Here is a 12,195-nt window from a genome sequence, read left to right on the forward strand (position 1 = left end):
CAGTTCTCCTGATCCTAGTGACTATTTTCATTTCCCCACTGTCATTTTGGGACAGGTGTGTTCAGAGTCCTGTTTGGGATCTGAAGGGGGAATGATCGGGGCTTGTGAGAAGGAGGGCTCTGACCTCTGGAGCTAATATGACCCTGAATGCCACACACACCCATGGACCCTGTAGTGATTTAGAGTGAGCCGAGGTGACCAGTATGTCTCCATTGGCCCGAGACTCTCCTGGCTGTAGCACTTAAAATCCTGTGTCCTGGGAACTCCTTCAATCCTGGGCAAACCAGAATGTTCTGTCATCCCATGTGTGGATTATATGTCACCTCCTGCTTCACCTGAATTTCTGGTAGCACCTCCAGGTTCAGAAGATTCTTAGCCTCAAACTCTTAGGAAACGATGGAGGTTTCTGAGACTTCACAACTGATCTCTGCGAAACAGTTTTTGCTGAACCAGGAATTCTGGTCCATTTTGTCCCAAGTGTCCCACTATTTTAAATATTTTAAAAATCCAAGCCCTTGGTTACCAATGGGAAGCAAGGTAATTATGATGATTTTTGCTACTGATTATGAACCAGGCAATGTAGGAAGTGCTTTATGATCCTCACACTAATCCTCAGCACATCATGCAATGTAGTTATTACTATTCTCATTTTACGAATGTCCAGCTGAGGTCCTACACACTCAAGCAAGGTTCCAGACCCTGAACCAGGTGTATGTGACTCCAAAGCCCTTTCTCCTTCCTATAGCACACTTCTCCAAGTTCTTCCAGGTTCCCTCTATCTTATCCTGAGCAAATTAGAGTTGCCTGGGTACTTTGAAATTAGCACCTTTCTTTAGAGGCTCTTTTAAACTTCTGGAGTAGAACAAGGTTCACAGCAGTTAGGAGATTCAGTGCCCTGTAAGAGCTGGCCGCAGAATTTCACAGAAACATGGTAAAGAGATTTACAAGCGAGGTCCCAAACCCAAATTTGGGACTGATGTGCTATATTATCCAACATGACGGTGCATTTTTTTTTTAAACTCAACTGTTTTATTTTTTTAAATAGGTCACCTTCTGCAGGTTGGCTTTTGACATTTTATCATCCAATCAATTCTCCTAGAAAAGGGATGAGGACCATAAAGATTTATACAGATATTAAGCCTCACTCAATGCACTATTTTTTTTTTGTAAAATTCTGTTTTTCAGACTACAGGATTTTGCCAAGGCCTTAAGAGGGGGTTTACAATTGAGCGTTCTTCTATGTATACCGGCAACCCCCAGGTTGGTACTCTTTTGCCTTTGTTCATAAGTAAACAACTTTTCATCGCTGAGGTAAAGTTTGTTTGCTTTGGTTTGAAGGTTGAGACTCAATGTTTGTCTATACCTGCTTAACTTTGCCTGATAATACCTGCAAAATATGCTGGTTTTCTTTAGTGTTTTCACTGCTAAAACAATGGTGCTCACACTCAGGCCTGATCAACTGGTGGTATGCTTTTATCTGGTGGGTTTAATTTGACTGATGAGATTATATATTACATATTACATCAAGAGAGATTCGTGGCAAAGTCATACCAGTTTTTCCAAAGACTGTTGTTTATATGTGTTATCTGAAAAATATTTCATAGTGTTAACAGCTTTGTCTGAAGACTTAGAAAACCTGCCTCCCTGACTCACTGTACAAGAGTAAAATCTCCCTTTTGTGGAATGAATTTACTTGGACGTGAGTGCGCCAGTGTCACCACTAAAGACTGTAAAAAGTAAAATCTATTTTGGGCACCCTCCTATCAATAGAGTCAGAAGATCCAGAAGATTATAGCATCATTACATCTTAAATTAAGAAACTGTGGCCTGAAGTGGTCAAGTAGCTACTTCAGAAAAACTAAGCATTTGCCCAAGTAAATGAAAGCCCTTGACATTTGAAAGCCAGTATACAGGCTGGATTTCAGTTTCCCTTCTGCCCTGCACTTGCACCTTGTGCACAATGCTAGAAAATTTCCAGTGATGGGGCACCTGGGTGGCTCAGTCGGTTAAGTGTCTGCCTTCCACCCAGGGTCCTGGGATCGAGCCCCATATCGGGCTCCCTGATCGGTGGGACGCCTGCTTCTCCCTCTGCTGCTCCCCCTGCTTGTGCTCACTCTCTCTGCCAAGTAAATAAATAAAATCTTAAAGAAAAAAGAAAACTTCCAATGATGAACTCACTAGACTCAAGGCAGCGCTTTCCAATATAATTAATGATACAGTATATAATTTAAGATACAGCATAAGAGCCATATAATTTTGATATAAAGGTAGCCATGCAATAGTGTGGTTTGCATAAGGGTTATATAGATATAGATATCCCAAGTTGCTCTAGTGTTTCAGGGTAGCTCATGAAAGGAAGAGTTCTCTTTACATTGGGGATTATTTTTTCTCTTTTTTAAATAAACATTTTCTTTTCAATTAAAAAAGTGAAAGATGATTGTTCAGCTTGCTAAGGCTGCCATAACAAAGTACACAGACTGGATGGCTTAAACAACAGAAATGGATTTTCCCACAGTTCTGGCAGCTAGAAATCCATGACCAAGGTCTTCTGAAGCCTCTCTCTTTGGCTGTAAATGGCATCTTTTCTCTGTTTTCACATGGTCTTCTCTCAGTACATATCTGTGTACTAACTACTCTGCTTATCTTTTTTTTTTTTTAAGATTCTGTTTATTTATTTGAGAGAGAGAGCACAGGCATGGGGGTCAGGGGGTAGGGGCAGGGAGAAGCATGCTCCCCAGTGAGCCGGGAGCCCAACGTGCAGCTCAGATCATGACCTGAGCTGAAGGCAGACGCTTAACCGACTGAGCCACCCAGGCGTCCCCTAACTCCTGTGCTTATAAAGACACCAGTCCTAATGGATTAAGGCCTACCCTAATGGCCTCATTTTAACTTAAGTATCTCTTAAAACACTATCTCCAATACAGAGACATTCCAAGGGGCTTGGGATTAGGACTTCAACATATGCAGTTTTATATTTCCCTCTTTACAGTTTTCCATCCATAATGAATGTAGTTATACTCACACAATATATAAATATTTTCACCCTATTTTCCTAACTTAATATAAGTATTTTCCAAACTTATTACAATTTACAATCATTTTTTAAATGTCTAACTCTATTTTCTAGATTTACCACAATTTATTTCATCATTTCTCTCTACTGTTTACATATTTGTTTACACATATTGTTTATATATTTTCCTTTATAAACAGTGCTGTGATGACCTCTAATATATATTAAGATTTTTCTGAATTTAGCATTTCCTTAAGGTAGATTTTTAAAATGGAATTATAGGGTGAAAGTGTCAACATACTCTTAAGTAGGGTACAAAGTTTTGGTTATGTAAGAGGAATGAGTTCTGGAGATGTAGTATATGATACGGTGATGACAGTTAACAATACTATATTGTATACATGAAATGTGCTAAGAGAATACACCTTAAATTATATCTTCTCCACACAAACACACACATAGTAGTAACAATGTAAAAGTGGAGGATAAGTTATTTAGTTTGACTGATGATCTCTTCATAATGTATACATATGTCAAAATATTAAGTTATATTTCTTAAACATATATAAATTATATATGACAAAGATATCTTAGTAAAGTTGCTAAAAGAAATAAAATGTGACCATCTCCAAAAAATAAAACATTCTTAAGTATCCTGATGTATATACTGCAAGTTATTTTCCAAAGGTGTTCATATAAATGACATTGCCCATTTCACCACCCCTTTGACAATACTGTGTTTTCTCATACAGTAAAAAGTCATTGCCCATATTACCCAAAGCAATCTATAGATTCAATGCAATCCTTATGAAAATGCCAACAGCATTTTTCACAGGACTAGAATAAATAATCCTAAAATTTCTATAGAACCACAGAAGACCTCGAATAGCCAAAGCAGTCTTGAGAACACAGCTGGTAGTATCACAATATGAGATTTCAAAATAGACTACAAAGCTGTAGTAATCAAAACTGTATGATACTGGCAAAAAAAAAAAAATACACACAGATCAATGGAACAGAATAAAGACTCCACAAATAAAACCATGATTATGTGGTCAATTAATCTATGACAAAGGAGGCAAGAATACGCAATGGGAAAAAGACAGTGTCTTCAACAAATGGTGCTGGGAAAACTGGACAGCTCATGCAAAAGAATGAAACTGGACCACTTTCTAACACCATACACAAAAATAAGCTCAAAATAGATTAAAGATGAGACCTGAAACCATGAAAATCCTAGAAGAGAGCACAGGCAGTAATTTCTCTGACATTGGTCATAGCAACATTTTTCTAGATATGTCTCCTGAGGCAAGGGAAACAAAAGCAAAAATAAACTATTGGGACTTCATCAACATAAAAAGCTGCACAGCAAAGAAAACCATCAATAAAACAAAAAGACAACCTACAGAATAGGAGATGGTATTTGCAAATGATATATCCAATAAAGGATTATTCAAAATATGTAAAGAACTTATAGAACTCAGTACCCAAAAACCAAACAATCTGATTAAGAAATGGGCAGAGGATCTGAATAGACATTTTTCCAAAGAAGACATACAGATGGTCAACAGACACATGAAAAGATGCCCAACATCACCAGTCATCAGGGAAATTCAAATCAAAACCACAATGAGTTATCACCTTAGACCAGTTAGAATGGCTAAAATCAAAATAAGAAATAACAAGTGTTGATGAGAAAGTGGAGAAAAGGAACACCCAGGCACCGTTGGTGGGAATGCAAATTGGTGCAGCCACTGTGGAAAACAGTATGGAGGTTCCTCAAAAAGTTAAAAATAGAAATTCCATATGATCTAATAATTCCACTACTGGGTATTTACCCAAAGAAAATGAAGACACCCTAATTCAAAAGGATATACACACCTCTACGTTTACTGTGGCATTATTTATAATAGCCAATATGGAAGCAACCCAAAGGCCTATCAGTAGATGACTGGATAAGGAAGATGTGGTACACACATACACACACACACACACACACACACACACACACACACAAATATTATATGCCCATAACAAAGGATGAGATCGTGCCAATTGAGACAACATGAGTGGACCCAGAGGGTATTATGTCAAGTAAAATAAATCAGACTGAGAAAGACAAACACCACATTATTCCACTCATAAGTGGAATCTTTAAAAAAAAAAGAATAAACAAACAAAAAGCAGAATCAGACTGATAAATACAGAGAACAAACTGATGGTTGCTGTGAGGGGAGTGGAAGATTGAGCAAAATGAGTGAAGGGGAGTAGGAGATGCGGAATGATTATCTCCAGCTATGGAATGAATAGGTCACAGGAATAAAAGGCACAGCATAAGGAATATAGTCAGTGATACTATAATAGAAATGTAATGGGACAGATGGTAAGTACACTTGTGGTGAACACAGGGTAATATATAAATTTGTCAATCACTAGGTTGTACACCCATAACTAATGTGACACCGTGTCAATCAATCATATTCAAAAAAGTCATTGTTGACTTAATAGAGAATTCTATCTCATTATTTTTATTTAGAAAAAAACTTTTTATAACCAAGGAGAACCAACAATTTACTACATCTTTATTAACCTGTTTTTTCCTCCTTACATCTTTTACATGTATCTCCAGGTGGGAGTATATGAGGGAGGGCAGGAGTGGTAGGAGCAGAATTCTTGATGTTTTTCTTATAAGTTAGATTAAACATTGTATATATCAAAAATGTTAACTTTTGTGGCGCCTGGGTGGCTCAGTTGGTTAAGCGTCTGCCTTCAGCTCAGGTCATGATCCCAGGGTCCTGGGATCGAGCCCCGTGTCAGGCTCTCTGCTCAGAGGGAGGTCTGCTTCTCCCTCTGCCTCTTCCTCTGCTCATGTGCTTTCTCTCTTGCTCTCTCTCTCAAATAAATAAATAAATAAAGTCTAAAAAAAAATTAACTTTTGTCATCTTTGCTTTAATCATTTTTCTCTCAGACTACTTGCTTCAATTACTGACATTTGAAAGATTTAGTCACTGTTCTCAACACAAAATTTTCATTCTTAGACGTTGCCTTAAGGCATTTTTTATCTTTTTTTGATGTTGAAAATGTAATTTTAATAGATAATTCTTCATCTTACATAGGAGCACAGTAAAATACACCACATTCTGAAGAAACTCCAGAAGTTATGAGAATCAAGAGTGGGGGAAATTCAGACGAGCTACCATATCCATTACCTTAAATTGCGAGAGACAAAGCTTCCAACCTGCGGGTTAACATTTACATACCCAGGACTGGCTACACTGATGACTTACAAAGAACAAGGATAGGGAATTCGATATGGAGAAGGGTGGGAAAGAACAGTTTTTTGAGGGGAGGAACTCTGTCAATGCAGAAAAAAATTACTGAATATCAAACAATAGGAGCTCCCACAGCAAATACTGAAGGATGAAAGAATCATTAACTGAGAATCTGATACTCTCAAAGGAAGAAACCTTTCAGATGACACTTATGCAAGCTGGCTGCTTGAGATCTGCTCATCAGGTCTATAAGGAAGCCTCATAAATGCCTCAGCAACCCCAAATGATTATCAGATTGGTGTTTCCTAGTAGCACATACCAGTGGTTACACATGAAGTTTCCAGACAAGAACTAAGAAAAAGGTCATATCCCAAATGCCAGACACAAACAAATGTGGCACAACATGTGAGTCCTACACAGTCACAACTGCTGCTTTGCTGTGACTCTCCTGTACAGTAAGTTTCAAACATCATGGCAAGACACCTATGATCATCTAATCAGACAACACAAACACATTTATGCAAATTTCTAGGAGGTAAAAAAAATATCAAATGCCAATGCTTTATGCGTGCTCAGGGCCAACGTATAAATACTCCGTTCAGTGACATCTTAACACAAGTTTGCATCAGGGAAAAGAAACTGGCAAAATCCACCTCCTGCCGGATCAACTTGTCAGATGGTGAAGACCAAAAGAGAACGTTCCATCAGTTTTAATTTTTAAATACGATTGTCACATTGGGAAAATGAAATAGACACAGTAAAATGAACTGTACAAAGGCAAAATAGAATAACAAAAAATATTTTACTAAAACATAAGATTTACAGAAGTTTCCAGACAAGCCATAGAAGATGGTCACAAGCTTTTTCTTGAAGGAAGGATTCTACACTTGACAGCAAGTCAGTGTTATTAGTGAGGGCTGTGATGTTTGTTTAATGTTCCCATTTTGATTCAAACAATCAAGCTTGTCCATCTACAGCGTCTAAATAAAGTTAGACTTGGCTAGAGAGCATATTCTAAAGAACTGGTTAGCTGCTTTTAACCAATGCAATTAGATCACCATAAAAAGGGGGAAAGGAGCCCATAAAATTAAAATATAACTACCTCTCCCCCTCAAAAAAAAGTAATAAAGAAAAACACCCACATCCCTGCAGCTAACCCTGACAACTACCTTCATTCACAGTGCTTTATACTCAAACCATGATGGGGGAAATGAATAAAAGCAGAGAAGGGCCACTGCTTTTAAACGTTTCACAACAATCCGGATGGTACTTCTAGCCTCTGTTCATGCTTTACAACAGTGAATCAGGACAAGACATAGGTTTGCTAATGTGCATTTAATCACCAAAGGACTGAAGATGTCTGGGCTTTTATTCTGTAATGTTTCTAAGACTGTGTCCATTAAATGCAAACTAAAAAGGAAGAAGTCTTGGCAGAACAGGAGAACAGGAGAACTTGATGATCAGATCGATTTTAAATATTATTCATGGCATATAACCTAGTCCATGCTCTAGCTGTTTCTATGGCTTGGGCTTCATTGGTCTTCCACTGCTCCGCTGCATCATTGGATCATCTGGATTGGGAGCACTTAACAAAGCCTGGATCGATAGCAGAACTGTGCGGATCTGCAGTGCTGGGGACCACTTATCTTTCAAAATATCTAAACATATTCTTCCCAACTTGTCTACATTAGGATGATAAATTTTGGTCATGAAACGTACTTTAGGGGCTGCCATCGGGTATTCTTCTGGTAGGAATAGTTCAAGCTTAAAAGTCCCTCCCTCAAAGGGGGAATCCTGGGGGCCAGCAATGACCACATGAAAATAACGGGCGTTGCTCTCATCTGGTTCTGCTTTAATGCCAGGAACTGGTTCTGCCAGCAAACGCTGGGTTTCCTTGATAATCCTGCGGGGCAGCCCGGCCATCTTGTCAGATCACGAGTTCGGCCTCCGCTCTCGACTCCGGCTCCGCTCGCCTCACGCACCTATTTTTTTTTTTTTTTTTTTTTTAAGTAGGCTCCATAGTCTCCTCAGATCGAGACCTGAGCTGAGATCAAGAGTCGGTCGCTTAACCAACTGAGCCACCCACGTGCCCCATTTTTATCATTCTTAAGTATATAATTTCCCTTCTTCTCCATATATTTGATATTTACACTTTTACTAATTGATAAAATAGTTTGATTTAAAAAATAAATCCCGGGCGCCTGGGAGGCTCAGTTGGTTAAGCAACTGCCTTCGGCTCAGGTCATGATCCTGGAGTCCCGAGATTGAGTCCCACATCGGGCTCCCTGCTCAGCGGGGAGTCTGCTTCTCCCTCTGACCCTCTTCCCTCTCGTGCTCTCTGGCTCTCATTCTCTCTCTCTCAAATAAATAAGAAATCTTTAAAAAAAATTAAAAAATAAATCCCAAGTATTATTCCAGTAGGAATTTGTGTGGGATTGTGGAGTGAGATTTCTAACTTCCACACTGGGCCACGGTACAGTATGACCCATAACATTTTTCTTAGAGAGGCAGAGGGTGAATATTAATTTGAGTCATTGATGACTTTTAGTCACCCATCAATTTCCAGCATTTAACTCTTTGCAAAAGAGCCACGTAACCATCTAAAAGAGCTCTCTCTAGGAGGGTTGCATTAGTTGAAAAGTAAGATGATGAATAACTCATTTTGCATCTGAACAAATTAATTAAAATATTTTATAGGATTCCTAAACAGATCTGGGGAGAAAAATCAGGAAGAGTTTCCCTTTCTCTCTCTCCCTCCCTCTCTCTCTCTTATCCTTTAAAAAACAACACTAGAAGATAGGAGGGGAAGAATGAAGGGGGGGAAACCGGAGGGGGAGATGAACCATGAGAGACCATGGACTCTGAGAAACCAACTGAGGGTTCTAGAGGGGAGGGGGGTGGGGGGATGGGTTAGCCCGGTGATGGGTATTGTTCTGCCTGGAGCACTGGGTGTTATAAAAAAAAAACATAACAAGTAAATTAGTACACAGAAAAACAAAAACAAAAACTAATGATGTAATGTAGGGTGATTAACATAACATAATAAAAAAATATAAAATATAAACAAGAAAAAAACAACACTACTAATCTGCTTTATTAAAACTTTGTAGAATTTTATTGACACAGTATCTGATAAAAAGAAATTGTTAGGAATCACGACTAATGACTTCTTTCAAAATCTGTTGAGAATCAGATAGAATTGCGATTACTTTTCACAAACAGTGAGGAACTCATTTGTGCCTGGAGAAATGACAACTTCCTGGAGTGTTCTCCACCCCTCATTCCTTTGGGCAGAGCCTAACCATTGGTTTCAGCAACAGGTTGTTGCGTAGGTGTTGCTGTCAATCTTTCTTTAACCTTCTCCTGAACATTATAGTAACCTGAGCATTGTGGTAACAGTGCAATTTTGCTCCTCACTTAACCTTCTTGCACATCTTTCCTCTACCTTTGATTAAGAGAGGCCTACGAGGGCCTCGCTGTAAAAATCTACTTTGTGCTGGCCACATGGTGACATCTGTATCCTGGTTCCCTCACAAGAGCACCAATTTACTACAGAAAGGCACTGAAATTCATAGTAGGGCCAGAGGCAGCAATAATGTGAATCCCTTGATGAGAGGGATCATGTCTAATGGTTCTATATTAGGCTCAGATTCTTCTACGAGTCAACAGTATTAGGCAATCATACTTAACAATTATAATCTTTTCAAGAGCAAATTAAATATCCTTCCAACTGTAAAATGCCCAGTTTGCCAGTTGGTGCAATGTTCTTGTCTTTGAACACAAAATATGGCCACAGGAATCTGTCACACAGATGACCACATGGTAAAATGAGCAATGGTGTCTAAGTCTCCAGGGATTGTGGGATATGAAGCAACTGGAGAGACCTGGAGGAGGAGTCACTACAGTGAAACTGGGCATGCGGATTTCAAATCACAAAGTTGAGGAAAATAGGATTTGATTATCCTATCAAAGGAAATCGTACAATCAGACATTATTAGAAAGAGCCTTAACACAATCTAAGAGGATAAAAGGATCCAAGGAGAATGGATTGTATCGAGTGAAGTTTAATTTGGCAAAATCTCAACCTTCAGCAAGCAAACCATATGGTGCTTATAAACTTTAGAATATTTTAAGAATTTCTTGCATGTGGCATTGGTTCAGCTCACATTTGTTTTATTTCATATTTTTTATTTCATATTTTAACATTAATAACCAAGAACTTATATCATGATGCCTTCCCTCAAGGTGACAAAGTCATCCCCCTCTTTTTGCCTCTATGCAGAGAATGCAATGCTTTCTCAATCTGGATGGCAACTTTTGCATTAGGAGTGAGCAGGTTTCAGTCAATTTTATTCTAATGCCATTTAAATTGTTCCTATGCTCATTTTTGAACTGAATTAACTAATATGTGTCTTTGATGCATTGGATAACGCTACTGGTCATGGAGCAGTTGCTGATGGTTCTACCAGATGTACCTGCAAGGGCAAACCAGTCTGTCACTACATGAACACCAGTGTGTTTACTGAGTACACACTGGTGCATGAATCTTCCATTGCTAAGACTGATGGTGCAACTCCTAAGAGTCTATTTAATTGGATGTGGATTTTCTACTAGCTATGGGATCGCCATTAAAATGAGCAAGGTAGGTGTGCCCAGGTGGCTCAGTCGGTGAAGTGTCTGCCTTTGGCTTGGGTCCATGATCTCAGGGTCCTGGGATCGAGCCCCGTGTTGGGCTCCCTGCTCGGTGGGAAGCCTGCTTCTCCCTCTCCTTCTGCCTGCTGCTCCCCCTGCTTGTACTCTCTCTCTTTCTCTCTCTCTGTGTCAAATAAATAAATAAAATCTTTAAAAAAAAATAAGCAAGGTAAGAAGAAGGATGGGCATTTCTTCCTTTTTTAAAAAAATTCTTTTTAAATGTTTTTTTCTTGGAATCCTGGAAATTTTTGAATAAAAAAAATTTTTGAAAACATATTTCACAGGCAGGTTGTTTCTACACACTGCCAAATCAACCAGAAGAAAAAATGAAAAATACAGATTAGAAATTTTATTTCTAAATAACTGGAAGTGAAATTTCTACATTTAATTTTATTCCCTCTACATTTCCTTCAGGTTCGTTTCTAAATTTTAGTTTAAAAATTTAGATCTAAAATTCATCTTTCTTTTTTCACAAAATAAATATCAATGCTGGTGAGTTAGTTGGCTAAGGCTGTCATAGCAAAGTACCACAGACTGAATGGCTTAAACAGAAATTTATTGTCTCACATTCTGGAGTAGAAACCCCACATCAAGGTGTCGGAAACACTCGTTCCTTCTGGGGGCTATGAGGGAAGGACCTGTTCCCAGGGCTCTCCGTGGCTGCCTTCTGCTGACATCCCTTTCACATCATCTTCTCTTTATGCCAGTCTTTGCATCCCAATTTCCCCTTTGTGTAAGGGCACCAGTCATATTGGATTAGGGCCTACCCTAATAACCTCATTTTAATGTGATTACCTCTGTAAAGACCCTGTCTCCAATTAAGATCACATTCTGAGGTACTGGGCGTTAAGACTTCAATATATGAATTTGGAGAGGGGACAAAATTCGACCCATATTAGCTGGTATATAACATGAAAACATGAATGAGTTTTTAAGAAACCTCTTCCCATTTTTCAAGGGAACATGACTGCTTCATTAAAGTGTGTGTTCAAATCTCACACTCTCATTATAGCTTAGTCTTCCTCATTAAACTATAAGCTCCAGGAAGGTATGGACCAAGTCTTCTTTATTTATTAAATATATATTATAAATATATAATAAAAAATATAAAAATATAAAAATATAAATATAAATAAAATAAATAATAAATAATAAATAATAAATAATATAAAATAAATATATATTTATTAAATTTATTAAAATAAATTTATAATTTAT

At 38.2% G+C, this 12,195-nt stretch overlaps 1 pseudogene; it reads right to left on the reverse strand.

Moving 5' to 3' along the window:
- Positions 1-7,756: 7,756 nt before the first annotated feature.
- On the reverse strand, positions 7,757-8,213 carry LOC114201322 (ubiquitin-conjugating enzyme E2 N pseudogene; annotated as a pseudogene).
- Between the last annotated feature and the right edge of the window lie 3,982 nt (positions 8,214-12,195).

This window comes from Eumetopias jubatus, unplaced genomic scaffold (genome assembly GCF_037043125.1).
Source record: "Eumetopias jubatus isolate StellerSeaLion01/CBP00866 unplaced genomic scaffold, mEumJub1_p1.0 scaffold_2, whole genome shotgun sequence".
Lineage (NCBI taxonomy): Eukaryota > Metazoa > Chordata > Mammalia > Carnivora > Otariidae > Eumetopias > Eumetopias jubatus.